This window comes from Nycticebus coucang, chromosome 24 (assembly GCF_027406575.1).
Source record: "Nycticebus coucang isolate mNycCou1 chromosome 24, mNycCou1.pri, whole genome shotgun sequence".
NCBI lineage: Eukaryota > Metazoa > Chordata > Mammalia > Primates > Lorisidae > Nycticebus > Nycticebus coucang.
The window spans coordinates 21,244,217-21,251,799 of record NC_069803.1 but is presented as its reverse complement, the minus strand read 5'-3'; positions in this window follow the sequence as shown (position 1 = coordinate 21,251,799).

Genomic DNA, 7,583 nt, shown 5'->3' with positions numbered 1-7,583 from the left:
ATAGCCTGCTTTATTCAGGCTGAGTAATATTCAGAGACGACGTTTTCTTTGTTCATTCATCTTGTTTTCTTTTTACAACAACCCTTTCATTTGTTTTTGAAACATGGAAAACGATTTTTCATATGTGGTACTATTTTTAAAACATAGAAGACTGGGAGCCTTTTCACTTCTGATTCCATCTGGCTGGAGCGAATTCTTGAACTCATTTGCCTTTTCAATATGGCTTCTGAGATCAGATATTGTTGAAAGTCAATGCCAGCAGAGAAAGCGCCGACGCGTCACTGTAATTGTGGGGAGCCCTAATTCTGATTGAACGTGCCTCTCCCTGGGCTGTCTGACTTGTCCACCAAGGCCCTCCCTAGGAGGCCTGGCATAAGACAATTTAACATACTTTTCTCTCTCTAAATCCAGCCAATTAAAAACTTTAGCTCACTTCAAATTTAAATCAGAATGTTTCACATTTGCAATGTTCTTTACGTTTGTAAAGAGGCATGTAAAGCCTCTTTACATTTAATATTCCACTTGGTTATTTCAAAATCCTAGCTGCATCCTACAAAAGTGGCTCAGAGAAGTCAGATGACCTACTCAAGTCTAGGTCGTGTGTCGAGAAGTAGCAGAGACTCCAGCCTCAGCCACTCTGTTCCAGGGCCGTCTTTCCATAGGTCCCACAGCTCCTTGTGCTGCCAACCCTCCCTGGCTTGCCCATCTTTGCCTATAACCTCAGGGCCAGAGAGCACTTCAACAAGCATTTCTCGCTGTGGGTGATGATGAACCAGCAAGGTGCGTTTGTACATGTGTGCCTATGAAACAAGCAAAGAACTGTTCTCTGGTGGTGGGGCTGCAGGTGAAGACAGACCATGGAACAATGTACTGAGCATAGTCACATGGCACCATATTGTTTGTCCGGCTATGAGATCTCAATGACACCTACAAAAGTGAGGAGCCAAATTCTTCTTAGGAACACAGTTGGTCACTACAGGACCCTAGGTTGAGTCATAGAAATGGGGTAGGGCCCTAGGAACCAGATACTGCAGGAGTCTTGTCCAGTCCAGCCGGGTAACTGTAGGAAGGTTTCCTCTCCCCCGGCCACCTCCTCCCCAGTGCCTCAGTTTCTTTATTTGCACAAAGGTGGCTGAATAAAAGATTTCTCCTTTTTTATTTAAGTAAAAGATCCCCTCTGTTATTGAATTATGTTTCCAGTGGTTCAGTGGTCCCAACAAGGAGTCATTGCCCAATCAAACTCACTACACTTGTCAGTACCTTTTCCACACCATCCCAGCATCTTCAAGAATCTGGAAGAGCACTCACTCCTGCAGCACAAAACACTTCTCTGGCCAGCCCCTGTGAGATCCCAGCACATTCACTCCCTGTCCCCCTCATAGAGCCCTGGCCCTGAGAGGCCAGCCGGTGTGTTTGCAGACTGGACCGTTTCTCCAGTGCTGCCACCTGCTGGACTTTTTGCCTCAGGGCACTCCAGTGCCTGTGCTCCCTGGGACCAGCGATGCATCATGGCAAGTGCCCTTGTTTGTTATTTACACTGTCATCCCCAGGATCCCATCTGTCACCATGAACCCGTTTTCTGATGTAATTGAGATTTTTTAAAGTTAGATGCATGAGAGTCCCACGTCTAATCACTCACCCTGCATGCTCAGGCTCCAGGCTTTTGGCCAAAGTTTCAAAGAGATAATACATACCAAGCACTAAAACTAGCCAGTTAGGCCCTTGGACAAGTGTTCTGGGAGCTAAAGGAGGTTGCTGCTTGGAACTAGCAGGTTTTCTTGTGAGTCTTCCTCGAGCTGAGGCTAGAGAAGCTTCATCTATTTAATCCTGCAAGTTTCACACTAGAAAGCCATGGAGAGAAAAGCAGTAGGTGGTAGCTACTACTTCTAGTCCAGAGGTCTAGAGCTGCCTCAAGCTCTGCCCTGATTAAATCTGTAATCACCTTTGCATGGGGGGAGACCCCAACCTACATGCTTAAAAAATACAGGTAGTGCAAGATGATGATCAAATAAATATTAAAATCTCAGAACTTTAGAGAAAGAAGGAATGGTAGCAGGAGTGGTAGTAGCAATCATCTGAGTTCATAGAATGCAGATGAAAAATCCCCTGAAGAAGTAATTTCCCAAGTTCAATCAGTGCGTCACTGGTACAGCTGGGACAAGAGCTAATGTCACCTGACTTGTGTCCACTGCTCAGAGATAGCTGACAACAGGGAAAATGGGATCAGGTGTGGCAGAAGAGCATGACAGAGTGTGAGAACCATTTTATCAAGTGATTTGATGCTCCCTGAGTTTCATTTCCACAAATGTAAATTGTTTAGGGTAAGATCTTGCACACGAGGCTGCTGAATATTCTAAAGAATATAACAAATATAAAGCAGTTAGCATAATGCCCTTTACATGGTAAATGTGGAGCATATATATTAGCTTTTATTATTATCTATTCATAAAACTAACAAGCCTGCTTGCCTCTTTAGCAACGAAGTAACAGGCCAATGCCTCAAGGCCTTCATTATTTAGAGAACAGGAAGGGCCCCCATCATTCTATGAGTCATTAGGAGCTACAGGCATGCACATGTAGCAGTTACCTGAAAAGACCACAGCTTCTGCCAGGCAACACCAATGGCCCAACCTGGGCAGCCTGTTAGCTCTAGGCCTATAAACTCAAAGGGGAAAACATATTCAGTAATCATCACTGTATGATTAGATTCTGGGAAACCAGGGAAAGTATCTATTTAGCAAAGAATTCCATAGCACTTACTACATGGTATATTCCAGGCACTAAATGTTTTACAACTGGCCAACCTAATTTAATTCAATGAGGAGATGAAAGCAATAAACAGAGAACGTTCACCAGCCATACACACATTCATTTGCAGGTCCCCACTCCCCCTTCTCCCCTGACACTGTTTATGAGCCATCCAGAGTCTTGAAAAAGCCAGTCCTCCCCTGTCACTTACTTCCTATCCCCTCTCACCTACTCAAACCCATCGCTGTAGAAACTCCTCTTTCTCTCTCTCCTTTATCATACTGGGTCATACCACATGATCCAAAGCAGCCAAAATATATGCTGTGTTTTTTCTCTCATTAAAAAACAAGCAAAACACACACATGCTCACACACATCCTCTCTTGACTCCACTTACCTCCAACTCTCACTTCCCTCCTTTGAGTAAAATCCCTGAAAGAGTTCTCTGTGCTGTCTTCAGTTTCTCTTCTCAACATGCTCTAATCATGCTTTTACCTCCAACGCCACCAAAATGCAATGCTCATCATTGTCACCAGTGTTTAAAAGTCCATCTCAGCCTTCATCTAACTTGGTCTGCAATCTACTTAAAGCATTTTCTTCTCCTGGCTTCTAGAGTACCACACTTACCTGGTTTCCTCCCATGCCTCTCTGACTGCTCCTTTTCAAACTGGTTTGCTGATTACTCATCAACATCAAAATATGGATGATCTGCATAAATTGTATGACTTAACTATCATTCATAAACTAGTGATTCCAAATGCATATGTTCATCAATGACCTCTGACTTACAGATTCATTTAACAACCTTACATATTTACCTTTAACATGTCAAAAAATTAAACTTCTAAAATTTGTTCTCTCATAGCCCACATATGACACATTAGCAGACTCTTTTGGCCCTAACTTTATCTAATCACTTCTCATCTCACCCTAAAAGCCAAAATAGTTACTATGATGTATGAAGCCTCATTGAAACAAAGCTATTTGAATTAATAAGTGAAGTAATCAAGAGTATACTATATAAGATCAATATTCAAAATTCAACTATTTTTCTACATACCACCAATGAACAATTAAAAAATAAATTTTAATACCATTTATAATAGGTTTAAAACTATGATATAGATACAGATAAATTTAACAAAACATATATAAGATTTATACACTAAAATATACAAATCATTGCTAAGAGAAATTTAAAAAGATTCAAATAAATAGGTATACCATGTTCATGGTGTGAGAAACTCAAAATTATCAAGATATTAATTTTCTTCCAAACAAATTTATATTTTTGATGCTGACTCAGTTAAAAGCTATTAAGTCTTATTGGTAGAAATAATTGTTATTATAGAAAGAATTTGGACTACTAAAACAATTTCAAAAAAGAGACAAAAGTTGGAAGGCTTAAAATATGTGATTTCAAGATTTATAGTAAAGTAACAGGAATCAATACAATGTGGCATAGGTGAAAAATTGACTTGTAGAGACTCCACACATAGAAGTACATCTTTATGACAAATTGCTTTTCAACAGAGTCTCCAAGATAATTCAATGAGGAAAGGATAGACTTTTTGACAGATTATTCTCGAACAACTAGATATCTGCATTATAAAAAATAAACTTTAACCTATACGATATGCCAAAATTAACTTGAAATGAATTATGAACCTAAGAGTAAAATCTAAAACTAAAAAATAATAAATGAATAAAATTCTAGAAGAAAACAGAAGTACATCCTTAAAATTTGAAAATCTTCAAAATCTAAGCAAAGATTTTTTTTAGGGCACAAAAAGCATTAACCATGTTAAAATTTGGGTACACTTCATTGAAATTAGAAATCTGGACACTTTGAAAGATGCTCTTAGGAAAAAGAAAAGGCAAACCACGGAAGTGGGGAAAATAAATGTATTCATTTTAACATCTGACAAAGGACTTATATCTAGAAACACTTCAAAAAATATTCAACTTAATAAGACAAAAAACGTTAGTGAGCAAAAGATTTGGACAATTAACAAAAGAAGACATATAAGTGGCCAAAAACAAATGAAAAGGTATTCAACCTTCTTGCCAGTTAGATTAATGCAAACTAAGGCTATGATAATATACTACTACATACCCACTAGTATGGCTTAAGTTTAAAAGGCTGCCAACAGCAAGGGATGGTGAGAGTGTGGAGCAAATGAAACTCTCATACAGTGTTGGTAGAGGTATACAATTCTATGATTTCCCTGGGAAAGAGAGTGGCTAAGTCTTTAAAGTTAAACATATACCTACCCTATAGTTCCAGAAATTTTACTCCCAGAAGAGAAATGAACATATCTGCTAAAAACGAGTTTCACACTATGTTCACAACAGATTTAGTTCTAATAGCCTCAAATTATCAGCAACTCAAATGCCTCTCAGTAGGTGAAAGATTAAATAAAGATTATACATGGGGCACCCATATAATGGCAGGGGAAAAAAAATGGAATAAACTACTGATGCTCTAGCAAGGATATGGATGAATCTCCCAAACATTACCCTTAATGAAAAAATCTGGACACAGAAAAGTACCTATAATTTGATTCTGTTTATATTAAATCCTAGAAAAAGCAGACTAAACTATGAGAACAGAAGGCATATCAGTGGTTGCTCAGGACCAGGGATGAAGTAGAAATTGACTTTAAATTGGGATACTTTGGAGGGGATGACAAAAATGTTCTATATTTTCATTGTGGTGGTGAGTACATGGATTCCTATATGTATACATTTTTAAAACACATTGAATGTGTACATTTTATGAAAATCACATCTCAATAAAGTTATTTTTTTAAACCAAGATTCTTTCTATGACTGTGACTTAAATGGCGCAACATAATAGGGCCTCATTTTCTCTCTAATCTCATCTCTTATTATCCTCTCCAGCCTTGGGAACTTTTTATCTGCTATTACTCCCTCTGCCTAGAACATTTTTTCTATAGATATTCACCTGGTCAGACCCCTTATGTTCTCCAGTTCTTTACTCAAAATACCACTTTTTTGGAGAGATTTTCTATGACCATGCTATCTAATTTCAAACCCTACTCCATGCTTCCAACCCCTTTTCCTGGTTTAGTTTTTCCCTTTAGCTCTCATCACTTTGTAGTGTATTCATTTAATCTTGTTCCTTGTCTGTCTTATCCCATGGGGAATTTAAGAACTTTAAATTCAAGGATTTATGCTTCATAAGGCCAATTTTTTTTTTTTATTGTTGGGGATTCATTGAGGGTACAAGAAACCAGGTTACACTGATTGCATTTGTTAGGTAAAGTCCCTCTTGCAATCATGTCTTGCCCTCAGAAGGTGTGGCACACACCAAGGCCCCACCCCTCTCCCTCCTTCCCTCTTTCTGCTTTTCCTTCCCCCCCCCCCGACCTTAATTGTCATTAATTGTCCTCATATCAAAATTGAGTACTTAGGATTCATGCTTCTCCATTCTTGTGATGCTTTACTAAGAATAATGTCTTCCACGTCCATCCAGGTTAATACGAAGGATGTAAAGTCTCCTTTTTCTTTAATGGCTGAATAGTATTCCATGGTATACATATACCACAGCTTGTTAATCCATTCCTGGATTGGTGGGCATTTAGGCTGTTTCCACATTTTGGCGATTGTAAATTGAGCTGCAATAAACAGTCTAGTACAAGTGTCCCATAAGACCAACTATTATTGTGAAATTTTTTTCACTATTATATCCCTAGTGCCTGAAACAATGTTTAGCTCACGGCCAGCTATCCCCTCCAAGATTCCCATAAAACAGATTTGATACTGTAAGTGCCTAGCCCAAGACTGCTCTTCCCAGCCCCCTTCCACCAGGTGGGTTGCAAGACAATTGTTGCCAGTAACATGTCCGCAGAAGTGATATGCATCATGGTCACTTCTAAGTAGAAGTATTTAAGATATAAATGGGGTGAGCCTTCATCATCCTCTCTTTCAACAATCACCAGTTAGAAATAAAAGAGTCTGAGAACCCAGTGAGTATGGAGACATACGATGGAAGGAGCCTGGGCCCCTGAATCACCATGTGGAAGGCTACCTGCTCAACAACATTTCAGACTTTTACACAGAGAAAAAAAATTAACTTCAATATTTTTGCTTGTTTTTGTTCTTGACACAAGATCTCACTTTTCAATTTTTTAAACTATAAAACTTATTTGCTAACATACCTATTATTCTCTAATACCTGGCACAGAGTCCATGTTCAATAAATGTTTTTTAAATAAATGAAGAGACGTCATTAAAGGGCAATACATGAGTTTATACGAAATGTATGAGATGGTATCACACCATGTAATAGCACATGCCATTTTGCACACTAATGGCACCCTAGTACCTGATAACTACACCTGGAAGTACGACGAGCAACTTTATCATTTAGACTCTATTTGGTGAGAAATAATCACATGTGAGCTTAATTAAAACTTTGTTCTTCAATGACAATTGGTAATACATCGAAATATAGCTGATACTGAGCTACCGAGGGAACATAAAATACAGTGATGATGATGTATTTCTAACTTTCACGGTCATGAACACTGTCAGCATGAAACAAAGCAGAAGATCCTATTTAAAGCCAGAAAAGTAGCTATCCGATGGAAATGTAAACAGAATCCTGGATGCACACGTGTACTAACCATTCAGCAGGATGGTGGGGAGTTAAGTGGGCTCAATTATCCGTTATTCAAACACATACTCTATAGATCAGTGGTTCTCAACCTTCCTAATGCCGCGACCCTTAAATACAGTTCCTCATGTTGTGGTGACCCCCAACCATAGAATTATTTTCACTGCTACTTCATAACTGTAATTTTGCTACTG